Raw genomic sequence first — 14608 nt, 5'->3', positions numbered from 1 at the left:
AGAGATCATATCTTTATATAACCAATCCATTCTCCTGCAGAAACGACTAAGGAGTCTTTACCCTGGGCACCTGTGCCCTTCACGACTTTTACTTCTAATAAAAACTTAAAAACACGGCTAGCGAAGGACACAGTAGCGTTGCGTAGCGGGACGGATAGGAGTAGGGCATCAGTGTTTATAGTGTTCAGCAGGAGACGCTGGACACCTTGTTTTCTCAAGTCCTAAAGAGTGCTGTTAGACAAATACTGTCCGTATTCTCTCTGTGTGAATAAAAGCATGTTAGCGTAGCGTAGGAGGAGTGAGTCACATGAAGCAGCATCGCCTGGTTCTGACCTCAGCCGTGTCTCAGTGGATCTCCCTCAGTGACTCGCTGACTTCCGTGACGGTTCAAACCCCCGTACAGGACACTCTGCCTCTGACCCGCGTGTGTGTGTGCATGCTCTCTGTGCCTGTGCTCCACTGACATTCTAGTCCACGGTGACCTATAAACTTATGGCGTTAGGCAAATACTGTCTGCATCCTCGTGCTCCTTCTCTGAATCAAAGCACCAAAGCGTCGGGAGAGGGAATGGCATACGTGTGTGTGTGTGTGTGTGTGTGTGTGTGTGTGTGTGTGTGTGTGTGTGTGTGTGTGTGTGTAGAGCCAGCAGCATCTCCCGACGGAGTGTTTACATGCCTGTGTTTACTAGTGGCTCTCTCTCTGTCCGTTCCAGCCTCCTGCTCTGTGGCTGACCTTTCCTCCCGACAGTAATGTTATCACATATCCTGCTGGAGGCCATCTGCTCCTGGCCACCTCTGCTGGCCTCTCCACAGGGCCAGACAGCCAGCCAGGCTTGGGAGCGGAGCACAGAGCTGTGAGGCTCACGCTTCCCGCGGACTTCATTGGATTACTAGACCACGGCAACGACTCAGAGGTGCCCGTGGTCACCCTCGTTAAGATCGCGGTCAACACTTCAACTCGGTCCCTAGAGGCGAATTCTCACGCAGGCGAGAGGATTCCTGAACTGACAGTAATGATGGCGCACACAGGCCAAATGAAGGAGGGCTGTGACCAGGAGCTACGCGCCGAAATACAACAATGTTTATTACACTTGTTTTATTGTAACGATGCCATTAAGTACAATGTAACACACTGATTGTCAGTGTGCATATCCCCAATCTCTAATTATGTTTTGTGTAAGTGTGTCTTTGTGACTGTCTGCATTGCTTCAATCTGTTATACAGTACTTAAGAGTACAGTTTAGCTATTGCAAGGACTGTAGTATGTAACTGTAGTATATGACTGTAGTATATGACTGTATTATGTAACTGTAGTATATGACTGTAGTATATGACTGTAGTATATGAAGTAAGGCCAAAACACCTATGTAATTTATATGTTCATTGACAGTTACAGACACTTGGTTCATGTGTTCACCACTGTTGTGATAGCTTGGTTCTTGTGGTGTTTTGGGAAAAATATTGTGCATCGTCACTCAGAATACAAATCAATAAAACAATCATCGATCACAGAAAATATTCGGTGATGCACTTCATCCTCTAAATTCTGCTGTCACATTAAAAGTACATTTCAAGAGGCATTTGCACATTCACTGAATAACGCTTATAAGAGAATCAGTTTCTATTGTAACACAATAATGAAAACAACCCCATGATCCAAGATATATCCCATGAGTTCTAGTGAACTAATTGTAGCTTGTTTACCAGTAGGCTACATGAAGAACTTTTGGCTAATGACATTATGCTCCAGGTTACGAGGACAGGGTGACACAGAAGTCGTCACCAATCCCAAGAGAGAGCTGGGCTTGGCTGGGTCATCTGATATCCATAGCTTCACGCTGAACCCAACCACAATCTGACTGGAACAACGGGAACCACAACAAGAGAGCCATTCCTGCTGGGAACGGCATTCATCTGGGGCTGATTGGAGTAGGTCAGGTTCTGAAGGAAGAAGACCTCTCCACACTCCCACACACACACCCCCACTCACACTCCCATACACACACACACACACAGTCCCACACACTCACACTCCCACACACACACCTTGGGGCATATAATCTACGGTTCATTTGCAGCTTTCTCCACAATATGCCGGAGCGGTTTGTGGAGACGTGGGCCTTCCTTCACTGCTGACCCAGTTCTCTCTCTTTCTTTGTGTGTGTGTGTGTGTGTGTGTGTGTGTGTGTGTGTGTGTGTGTGCGTCTCGTGACAAGGCCCTGCCTCCCTATCAGACCCTGCTCCCCATCTCCGTGACAACAGCTCTGCCACCCTCTGTCTCCCTGAACTGTGAGGAAAATAGGTCGCCATGACCCACTTTTTTTTCTCAGAGCGAGGAGTTCTACAGAGAGAGAGAGAGAGGGAGAGAGAGGGATGGAGAAAGGGAGGAGTTCTGCAGAGAGAGAAAGAGAGAGAGAGAGTGAGGGATGGAGAAAGGGAGGAGTTCTGCAGAGAGAGAAAGAGAGAGAGAGAGTGAGGGATGGAGAAAGGGGGAGAGACAGAGCGAGAGGTAGGGTGAGAGGGAGAGAGAGTGAGGGAGATGGACAGGGGAGAACGAGAGAGAGGGAGCAGAAGAAACAGCGAGTGGTGGAAAGAGATGGAGAGAGAGAGAAAGAGAGCGAGATGGAGAGAGAGAAAGAGAGCGAGAGTGGGGTAGAGAGAGAGAGTGTGAGGAGGAAGACTGACGGCAGGAACCGGGGGAAGAGTGCTCTTTCATTAACACTGGCGCTCAAAGAGCACGCTCAACGGCCATCGCAGATGCATGAGACCCTTATCAGAGAGAGTGCGTGGGAGTGAGGCTCCTCTCGCGCCTTAATTAAATACAGCTCACAGACCAAATCTGACAGCCCGGCTTTACACCCACACACACATATACACACACACACACACACACACACACACACACACACACACACACACACACACACACACACACACACACTCACACTCACACTCACACTCACACTCACACTCACACTCACACTCACACTCACACTCACACTCACACTCGCGCGCTTTCACAGTGACTTCATCTCCAGAAGGTGCCGTTTTTCAATGCGCACCGACTGTATTCGCACTAATTAAAACATGCATAACTCAGGGGGACAGAGAGAAATGTATTCATTTCTTTTTACCCCCTTGCCCCCCACACACACACACACACACACACACACACACACAGCACATGATTTAAAACCTCCTTGGGGTTTGCTGTACATCAGTAGTTTACTAGGGTTGTTCACTGCCCCTCTTCCTACTGCAGTGGCAACAATGGTGACAGACAACGTGCCCACGCGCTCATCTTACAGCGAGCGGATCCTGAAGGCAATCCTCTCGCAATGTGACCTTTTCTTTCCATGAAAGACAACAAAGATATAAAGATAATCACACAAAGATCAGATGTATTGATAAAGGTCAGACATATTGATCCTGAAGAGTTTTGTCCTCATTATAAAGGCTTGCTACATTGTGCACAGTCAATACAGTAGTCTTAAAGGAGGATCATGTGCCAGTGGTTGTCAACAAAAGAAAAATGGCCGACAATAATGGCAGTTCTTGGTCAAACAGTGAATAGACTTCCGTTTATAGAATAGAGGTTTTTTTTTTTTAAATAGTCTATGCGTCCTGATTGTTTGCCTCAGGTGATTTAATGCATGTATTCTCATTTAAAGACTCCAAACAACATAAACGAGAACGCAACAACACACCAACAACAGAAACAACAACGCATCAACACACCAACAACAACGCAAAAAACACACCAAACAACAAAAACAACAATGCAACAACAGAAACAACAACGCACAGGAATACTTTACACAGTTACACAATACTGGGAAGCTGTCTTATTTCCATGGTGCCCAGAAACATACACAGTATGATTATTTTGTTTTGATTCAGTACTTTAATCTACCGTTTCAAATGTTACCTGCATGAGCGGTCAGGGACTATAGCCTACATAACTCAACCATCTCCTACATGTTCTGCTAATGTGATGGCTTCTACTCTACTTCCTGTTGTTGGTTTTACAGGAAGTACATGAGCGCGAGAGGAAGAAACAGAGACACAACCTGATGCCTCATTACTGACACCACCACTGAGCAACACTTTTTTCAGTCTTTTAATTTTGTTTTGTGTGGCGTTTGGCACTACTGGGCCACCGTAATGCAGAAGATAACCGGAGCAAAAAGAAGAGAGAGCACAACACAACCAGAGAGGATTTTCCCCGCCTTCCCTCAGAGAGAAGCTGTGCTCTGGTATCTTTCCAGCACAGACTTATATGACATAAAAATCTATTTGCCCAAAATTAGACCAATCAGTGGCCTGGCCCTCCCGCGTCTAAACCCTCTTTGGGTGTATTAAGGCCAGGGCCAACCTGCACTTAAGCATCAAGGTCAGCAGCCCTGTAAACACAGGTGGCCGTGTAACAACAAGCCCATCTGAGTCTCTCAGTTGCAGATACACACACACACACACACACACACACACACACACACACACACACACACACACACACACAGTTACACAAACACAGACACTCACAGTTACACAAACACACACACACACAGTTACAAAAACACACACTCACAGTCACACAAACACACTCAGTCACACAAACACAGACACAAACACTCACAGTTACACAAACACACACACACCTACATACACACACACACACACACTCACAGTTACACAAACACACACACACCTACATACACACACACACACTCACAGTTACACAAACACACACACACACACATAAAGTTACACAAACACAGACACACAAGTTACAGAGCAGCACCCAGAAAAACACTGTTATGCTGGAGTTATTAATCCGTTTGGCCACAATGAGAAAACAGTTAGATTATAGATTAATGATCCAATATTAGAACAGCATTACAAACAGTAACTATGGGGCGAGGTTTGTTTCCTCTTAATACAGATTAACAAATAAGATTTGACGGGAAGTGCTAACTGACCCTGCTCTACATCTCCAGAGATGTAATCTATCAAAGCTTACATTTGCTGATTACTCACTTTCCTTGGCTTTTCAGTGAATTGTAGACAGTTCTTGACTGTTAAAGCGAAACGGAGCCAACAAGTGTCTCATTAAAAAAAACAAAAAAAAAAGAACTGCTCTTAGTCATTCAGCGAGGGAGCTTTTTTAGCCCGCAGGTGGGGGGGGGGGGGGCTGGGGGGTGTCATGTGACTTCATCTCATTTTGGAGCGTTGCTTAAAAGCTTCTTCAGCAATCAGGTCAAGGTCAGGTTATGGCCTTAATGCTGCTCTTTGAGGGCTGGCTCCGGTTCTGCCCGGCCTGAAGTAGCTCACTAGGACACAGGCGGGCGCAGCATTTATCTTCCCGTCTCTCGGCTGCCAAGGACATCTTCAGGTTGAAAACACCGCTCCCTGCCTGGGCCACGACTCCAAATCATCGTGCACCGCACAGCTCCCAGCCTGGCCCGGACTCGGAGAGCTCATTGAGATGCAGGGAAGTGAACGTGCTGCTCCGGCGGTGAATATAAAACACGAGCAGCAGGAGAAGGAAGAGGAGGAGGAGGAGGAGGAAGAGGAGAGGGCTGGACAGATCCACCCCCAAACAACGCGCCGAAACACACAAAACAACTTTCAGCAGCCCACACCGCTCCTCTCTCATTCCCACTTCATAACCTTTCTCTTTCGATGACAGACATGACTGTCTGGGTGTCTGAATTAAACACACTGTTGAAAGGAACAGCTGAGCAGACTCAGACTCAAAGCAGAGAGAGTGAGAGACCATATAGGACAGCTTTGTGTGCTGTGGAAGTGTCGCTTGTTGCCCAGCAACTGCAAAACTCCGTTTAACCCCTGAGTCATGTGTGAGTCAGCAGTCTGGGAGCTGTGTTTACTTATGAAGAATAACAATTACCCACTTTCTTTAAATATCTGGATGATCTGGTTATGAGGTCCAGCGCAAACACAATACTGACTGACCAAACTCTGATCATGCTCCCAAACAGATGGTTATAATTCGTTCTTGCTTTCCTTATTGTTTTGGCTTTACTTCTCACACATTAAGATCTAATTGATCACGGTGAATCCTACTGAAGACTCAAAGTTAGCGAGATCAAGCTAAAGCACTGATTCTATAATGGAGGGACAACATAAAAGGCCCATACAAGATTCTACTAAGTTTTACATGAACTTCCCCATATGCGTTGATCCTGGACTTTACCTGCATGACTACATGTTCTGACTACGACTGCAGCTTATACTGACAATGTCACCTTTCAAAGAAGAAATTAAATGGTCTTTGTCATCACGATTACCATCATCACTGCCATATCAAAACAATCATCAAAATGGCCTGACGCACACTCCTGCCACTCAGCTACTTGCTTCCAGACTTCAGTAAAAACTGACCCGAGGACTCATAGTCTGGTCAAAAGCCCCCAGGGACCACACCCCACACATGAAACATGAATGTGCACAAGCTGTTGTTCATGATTATTTTAGCCGTGAACCCCCTCACATGGCATTTACACTCCCAGCAGAAAACCCTTGAGAGTGAACTTGACCAGATCACAGCACACATTCAGCATAAGAGCACATGGCACATCCAGGCGTCCCATGCAGCACATGTTAACAAAGTCAAGGAATCCTTAAGCAGTTAGCTGTATGAGATATTCCCAGTCAAAACTGAAATCCTTTATAAGACAGGGTGATAAATTCAGAGGGTAGGAGGCTGACATATATGCAGTGTCAGACGGTTGTGCTGAAGTGAGATCATTGCGTAAATCTCTCCCCTGTACAGCTTACCCGCTCCAGCCCCGCTGCCCTTGCCACAGCTTTGAAGGTTCCCAAAAGGACAGCCTGCTAAAGAAGTTTTTGCTAAAGAAGGACGAATGCCACACGGCCGCCGCCACTACCCGCCACTGCTGCTGTTTCTGTGCGAAGGGCTTTGCAGTGGCCTTGCACTTTCAATTCCCCGCCAGACAGGCTCACGCATCAATCCCTCAGCTTACCCAGACAAGCCACTAACCTACACAGAACCACCAGGAACGACTATCATCTCACCCAGCCACCCCCTCACTGCCACAGCCCAGACAAGCCACTAACCTCCATAGAACCACCAGGAACGACTATCATCTCACCCAGCAACCCACTCACTGCCACATCCCAGACAAGCTCTGTGTCCAACCTGGGCAGAATCAGACACAGCTGAATAGCTACTGCCAGAGCAAGCCAACTCCCTGGGCAGCAGATGGTGCATTTGAATTGGACCTTGATGACCTCTTGTTCTCTGACTGCGCTCCTCTAACCTTCCGGATGATAGGAGTTATGAATATGAACATTTCTCAAGGTTATCTGCATTTCTAATTATAACTCTCATTAAATGCGACATAGAAGTGGAAGCCAAAATACTGATAACACCTGACTCACATATACATTATGCATCAGCTTATATCCAACACTGGCTAAAAGATAATTACTTTATAATTATAATTTCATATAATCATCTACTTTATGTCTACTTGAGCATATTTTTCCTTTTGTAAATGTGGCAGACAGAGAAATTATCATTGTTTATTAGTTTAAACGGTTCAACCAACACAGAAACTGCCTTCAATTGACTGCAATGGCGGGCGGCACGCCTGATGCACATGATTTGAATTGCGAAGTACACAAGATGTGACCTCCTTGCAATCAGGGACAATCAGTTCAGCAGAGTAATTGAGAGGCTTGTCACCAGTCCAAGGCCAGGCTGCGACGTCATCCAGCAGATGAGGAACGAGTGCCTGCCCATAACTCACAACTGACGATACCTTCCGTCCATGCCCTCTCCTGATTCATCACTTCCTGCTGGATTCCAGGGCTGAGGTAATAAACATTAGCTCAGTTCTGTCTGTGTGCTTCTCAGGTTCATTACCTTTGGTACACCAAAGGGTTGGTCGTTGCAGTACCTTCACAATTTAGTAAAGGTAAACAAAGGTTTAATCGCACAGTAGCTTTTCTGTCCTCATAAACTCTGAGCTAGTATGAACCTTTTAAACATGGTTCAAACTAGAAGGGCACTCAGAGAGCCAGACCTCTGCCAAGGCCGATATGCCAATATATCTCACAATGTTACAGAAAGTAAAAAATCTGGCTCATGGTTCCAGATCTGCTCCAAAATGCAATCGGTTCTCCCTCGGCCTTCGCTCCACCTTCCACCAAGCCTCGTGAAGAATTGGTATTTTTTGCCTAATCCTGCCTACAGACAAACAAGCCAACAAGCGGTTATGAAAACATAACCTCCTTGGCGGATGTAGAAAATAGCACAGTCTCTCTGATTCTGATCTCTTAGAATAAATATTATTGAACTACTTCCAGACTCTGTAGATGAGATTGTTACATTGTGATGTTAATCACTTTAAATGTCTTCCTTGACTGTGAGGATAGACACAAATGTCTCCCGACACGAACTGCCAAAGGTCGCTAACTAACCCCATCGTGTGAAAGTGTCACTTCCAGGTGAGCGCCACAATGAAACACGTGACTTTGAAGTTGATTCTCCTCATACACCATCAACACCTCCTACCGTCTACCCTCCTCTACAGTCTCTAAGCGCAGTGGATTAACATGAACAAACAGGCCAATAGTCAGACACTTTCCAAAGACAAAGGTTTCATTGGGTTTAGGGTTTAGGCTTGACAGCTCTTCCTGTTCTGACTTAAAGGCACAGTTTACATCTCAACACATGGATTCATATTTTGCTCCAAAAACATTTAGCTTTGTTTTGCAGTATTTAAAGATGCAGTCCATGATTTGGGTTTGGTTTGGCAAAAGGTTGTTTGAGCTCCAATGACACCCCTCCCCTCTGTGCTCCTGGGGCACCGTGTTGATTGGCTGGGATTGTTTATGGCTTGGTCCAAGCCCCTATGTTTGTTTCCCATTTACAGAGCCAGGGCTGTGTTCAAAAATGAGTTTTTCTAGACAGCTGGAGGACCATGACCCATTCTCTGCATTAGTGTCTTTACAATTTATTTAAAATAAAAAACTTTGTGTACACATGAGCTTATATACATCGACAGTATATTATCATTCTATGTAGTTAACAACTTTGCCGTTTACTGTAAATTTGCAACATGTGACCACAGAAGAAAAACGTAATACTTTTTTTATGATAAACACATGACTGATTAGTTGATGATGATGAATATATCATTAATTACACACTTCTTTACCTATTTCTCAGTCTAGTGGTAAGGGAGAAAAAACGATTAAGCTCTTGTTATCTGCCATAGAGGCAGTAAGCTACAGGTACCCATACAGGTACAGCCATGTCAGAGGACAGACTGTATTAGGAAAACAAAGTAAAATCAGGTGTTGAAATTAGGTATTCCATGCCCCTAGCCTTAAAATGAATCTTCACCTGGAAGTCCCTTGGCAGTATCCTTGCAACTGGACTCAAGGAAGCAGAACAAGCAGAACTCCCTAAAGGCTGAAATTAGCAGAAAGACAGGAAAAAGCAGTCTGCTTGGCCAGGTCTTCACAGCTGTAACACATGTTTTAGATGCTTCACATACTGAGACAGCTAATTTAGGCATGTCTTTACCAGTAAGAGGCTACATGACTGAAATGTTTGCTGATTACAACTCACAAGTGTTGGGGGGGGGGGGGGGGGTTCAGAGAGTGTGTGTAAGTGTACTGAAGAGTACAGCATCTAGTCCCATTGAAATAGGACTGTCACACAAAATATAGCCAAGTGTCTCTAACATGTGTAAACTGTGAGTTCACTCCAAGTGCAAGCACAAAAGCACTGTGTTGGTGTTTGTGCTTGACCATTCACCAGGCGAACATCTGCCAGCACAAAAGACAAAAGGCACTAACTGCTGCCATTTACACATCACACAGCGCCACTCTCACCCCTCCTTTCTCATCCCACAGGCAACTCGCGCTAAGGCTACAGCACTTAAGGATCTTATCGAGCAGCTGAGAAACAAACTTAATTAAACCCCCACAAACACATTAACATGGCTGTCTGGCGATTTCAACTGTCAAACATTGAATTACGTAGGCTAGAGAGATGGGTTTAGGCCACTACTATGATAATAGGCATTTCTTTTTATCAATTATTGAAACCAACTTGTCAATTCATTCATACAAACATGATTTACATGGGAGAAGGGCTAATTGGCAGTTGTGGAGGGGGTGGCTGAAAGCACCTGAGGGGAAACCTTGCACTGACCCTTCATTACAGCCTACAATGACCTCTTGGCTTGACCCTTTGACCTCCAGTACCTCTCCTATTGACGAAAGCCACAGGAAACCTCATGATAACTCTAAACACAACACAATCTTTAATCCATAGCTGTCATATAAGCTGCTGCTGCGGTTAAACCAGTAAAACACACGTTTACCAAAGTAAACAATATAATAACCATTCAAAGACAGCTCTCCTTGCCAAACACACAAAGTCGCAAACCACAATATAAACACGTAGGATACTACCAAAATAAGGAAAAAACTCGGCGCTCTAAACACTGTCCTCGCCATCAACACAAGCGCTATGCTAGCACCAGTAATTTACAGTAGAAAGAATTTCTCAACTCACTCTGATGCCCCCGGGCTCAGGTCTTTGCAAGTATAATTTCAGTACAGGTTACCTTGTGAAAAAGCTAAGTAAAAAGCGCAACTGCCCCGATCTACAGAGACATGATGACTCACCTATGCTCTGGACACCGATGAAACACATTATTGCGTTTCTAAAAAGATACCGAAAGAAAAAAAATGGCAATCCCTACCCACATCAACATCACCCACTCCTTGTGTAAGACGATGCACTACACGTAAGACTGGGATGCAAGGGTCGGAATGATTCTGTCCTTGGAAATCATTATCACTTCAGGGATAGAACTATGCAAGATGACACAAAGGTTTCTCTGGAGCTATATTGACATATTCTTCAGGCTATTTCTACGCATCATTTCTCTGTCGACGGCGTGCATATTCGCACAGAAAATGACTGCCCAAATTCAGCATTCATTCAGCACTTCAGACATGTTGTACTACTTTATGAATTGACACCAGTCTACATTCGGGCTTCCGGGTTGTAAAGTATTCGAATATATTTTTCACAAAGATTTTCCAGCTGGTTTGAAATATTTATATTCTGCTCCACACATACCTGGTTCCGCTAATAGGACATGGATAGTACAGTCGAAAAGGCGCGAGCTCTGTGGACACAGGGAAATCCTTCGGCAAGTCTTCGGAAAACAATTTCAGTCCACATACGTACGTTCACTAAACATGCATCTAAAAAGAATATGTTACGACTCCAAAGAGCGGATTTGTTCGTGTGAACTGAACTCCGCCTCGACCTGTAGTCAAGACTGACGGAATTGTTTATTCTCGGAATCCCCTCGCTGTCGAGAACTCTGCAATGAACACTCCCCCTCTTCGTTCAGACAACACCCTTAAAGGTACAGTGACAGATTTGCATGGATCCTGCGCCTGTATCAGCCGAGGGTTCTTTGCCTTAGCAAACTATAATATTTAAAATACGTGTACTTTCTTTGTAACGAGTACGATTTCTTTTCATACAGTCAGAAGAAAAGGAACAACTTACTTTGTAACATCTAAATGTACATTTAAAGGTAAGTTCGAAAGTGTGTTGGACGAGAAATTAAGAGGAATCACATGTTTTTTTACACTGAAATGAAAGATTAAATGTGCTGTAGGCCTACAAGTGTAAGTCATTTAAAAGCCTGCAATGTCGGAAAATATGTAGGCCAACTTGAATTCCAACATTATAGCATATCACAAAGCTTAGTCTATACATTCTTGCTGAAGTATTTTTTTGTTTGTACATTAGAGTAACATGTTGGTCACAAACAACTCAGATGAGGTGCCCAGCAAACAGAAAGCCACCTTGCTGCCCTTCCTAATCCGTATTTATTCTGACAAACCAGTAACTTGTCTGTTAATATCCAAGTTTTACAAAATGTTCATATCTTTGATCTGGTTTTGCATTCTTGCAACACAGTCTACGTTTGAGGTCACAGAAAGTGGTCGGATCAGCAATTTAAGCAGGATCTTGCCAAGATGACCTCTGAACTGACATGACCTTTCATCTTTGAACTTTGACTCCAAATGCCACATGAATGGAGATACAATATCCTGCCTTTCATTCCTCCCCCACGAGAGCTCCGTGACCCTTGACCCCGTGACCCAGAGCTTTTCACAGAAATGTGCCTCGTGGACCTTCCACCTTTGACCTGAGTGAAGGCAAGCATGTGTGTGTGCTTTTCTTAGTAAAGATCTTTGACTGTTTCTTAGTAATTGTGCAGAGAGGGCTCAAAGTCTGTACGATAATCACCGCACAGGTACAGTGCTTCATTTTAAAGCGACAGCACAGGCAAGGTTAGTGAGGTTGATTATGGACTATTGATTTCATGGATTTGATTTGATCAGTCAAATAAAGATACAAGTGAACATGACATGTGCATAAATAAATATGACCCCACTGATTATCCGTATGAGTTGGTTTTTGATTTCAAGAAGACCCTGAGAGCACGGCACCCGAGCTGTGTGAGGTTTGGACGATTAGTGAGCTTTAAGACAACCCTTACACCACACAGATGAGTCGTGATCGGATGTGGAGGAGGGAGTGGATGCATCCTCCGCAGACGAGGGTTCAGCCAGCGGCTACTGGGGCAGATTATTGTCTGCATGAAACTCACAGAGAATTTATCTTTCATCCAGAGATTAAATAATCCACCACAACCAGACCACATATTTTTAAGCAGTATTATTGTCCCCAAACATGTCAAATGTACACAGTAATACTGTTAATAATATAGGAGGGGATCTAGAGGAAAGACATCAGGCTGTATGGATGGACATAGGGCTGTAAATCCTGCTCAGACACAGACGCCAAACTGTCTTTGGGGGATGTGGTCAGAGTGTCAGTGACCGTTAACCTTAGACCTCCGGGATCCAGCGGCCATCTCTATCTCTCATCTGTGCCATGCGGCGGAGGAAGGGCTTCACAACGGACCCTGACGCAGCGAGAGAGAGGCAAAGACTTCAAGAACGACTTGTTTTTGTTTGGGCCAGTGGTTTGGGTGACCATGCACCAGTGACCACTGGCAAAGAAGCCAGATGTCGTAAAACTGAGGTTAACACTTCAAAAAAGAAGACTTTTCTTACTCTCTGGCCAATTTTAATCTGAGAAGAACTTTGGCTGAGAAAGACCACATTTTGAAAACACAAAATGATATAATGGCTTTGAGATCAATAATAATATACAAGCACATTTCCCTACATTTCTTGTTGACCTAGTGGGAAATACAATAGGGGACGCTATACCCTTTTCAGACAGAGGTCACGTCTGTTTTAGAGGTGAGTCTGTCCTGGTCATTGTCCTAATACCCTGAGCATCAGGATGTGAAAAACAACATTATAGAAATGAGTCCTGTGTACAGTACATCAGGACAAACATTATAGAAATGAGTCCTGTTGACAGTACATCAGGACAAACATTATAGAAATGAGTCCTGTTGACAGTACATCAGGACAAACATTATAGAAATGAGTCCTGTTGACAGTACATCAGGACAAACATTATAGAAATGAGTCCTGTTGACAGTACATCAGGACAAACATTATAGAAATGAGTCCTGTTGACAGTACATCAGGACAAACATTATAGAAATGAGTCCTGTTGACAGTACATCAGGACAAACAAGTCTAAGGACCACTAGAAATAGCAAGAAAGAATACTGCGCAGCTAGCATATATGTCACTGTCATCACTTTCATGATCAATATGCCCGAACAGCTCTGATCAGCGAAGCGGGGAGAGAATCATGACCCATTTATTAATAGCTCCACGCAGAGGACTTTGATGTGAAAACATCAGCGACTGCTAAAGCATACTAATGATGTGTACTGCTTCTGTGTGTCATGCATCTATGCTCTCAATACATTTCCAAGCATGCTAATTATTGTGTACCACTTAAGTGTCTTGCACATCTTTAGGTTCAGTGTTTTTCTCTGTAAGGTATACTGATGATGTGTGCTACTTTTGCATTAGCGTCATCTTCAGTTCCACAAATATTATTCATGGAATGCAGAGCGTGTCAATTGAGCCCTGTTACAGTAACATCCACTCGTGTTATATATTCCAGGGATGTAAGTGTGTCATTTCTTATTATCTTTGCCTTCTTTACTCTCGCATGGAGACATATGGGTGAAGTCTGAAGTCCCTTGAAGAGATCCAGTGCTGATTGATGCATGGGTCTGTTTTTCACTGAGATCAGTGAAGAGGAGAGGAAATGTTATCTCGTCTTCGTTTCTCCCCAGTGCGTTTGAGTCACGGGGTGTGTTTAAAAAAAAAAACTGATGTCAGTTTGGTTAATCAAAGATGATGAGTGGTTAGAGTTGTACCATCATGAATAAATTAAAAGCGTGGAAACGGCTCCCTGGCGACTGACAGCAAGGGGAATATTTACGCTCCCTTCAGCTTCTCACACTGATTCAACATTTAACCTACATTTATAGGGCCTGGAATGCTTCAGATACACAAAATATATGTGTGTGTTCATGAGTGTGTGCGTGTTTATGTGTGTGAGTGTGTGCGTGTTC

The 14608-nt window shown here is 44.3% G+C and overlaps 1 protein-coding gene across 1 annotated transcript in view; it reads right to left on the bottom strand.

The window, feature by feature from the left end:
• The window catches only part of LOC105904441 (nuclear receptor-interacting protein 1-like), a 31079-nt gene extending 19698 nt beyond the window's left edge, over positions 1-11381 (bottom strand). Inside the window, exon 1 of the mRNA XM_012832326.3 lies at positions 11149-11381. The gene's annotated coding sequence lies outside the window, so the exon portion shown is untranslated. The remainder of the gene's footprint in view (positions 1-11148) is intronic.
• Between the last annotated feature and the right edge of the window lie 3227 nt (positions 11382-14608).

Source organism: Clupea harengus, chromosome 8 (assembly GCF_900700415.2).
Source record: "Clupea harengus chromosome 8, Ch_v2.0.2, whole genome shotgun sequence".
Taxonomy (NCBI): domain Eukaryota; kingdom Metazoa; phylum Chordata; class Actinopteri; order Clupeiformes; family Clupeidae; genus Clupea; species Clupea harengus.
This window is presented reverse-complemented; position numbering and strand designations above follow the sequence as displayed.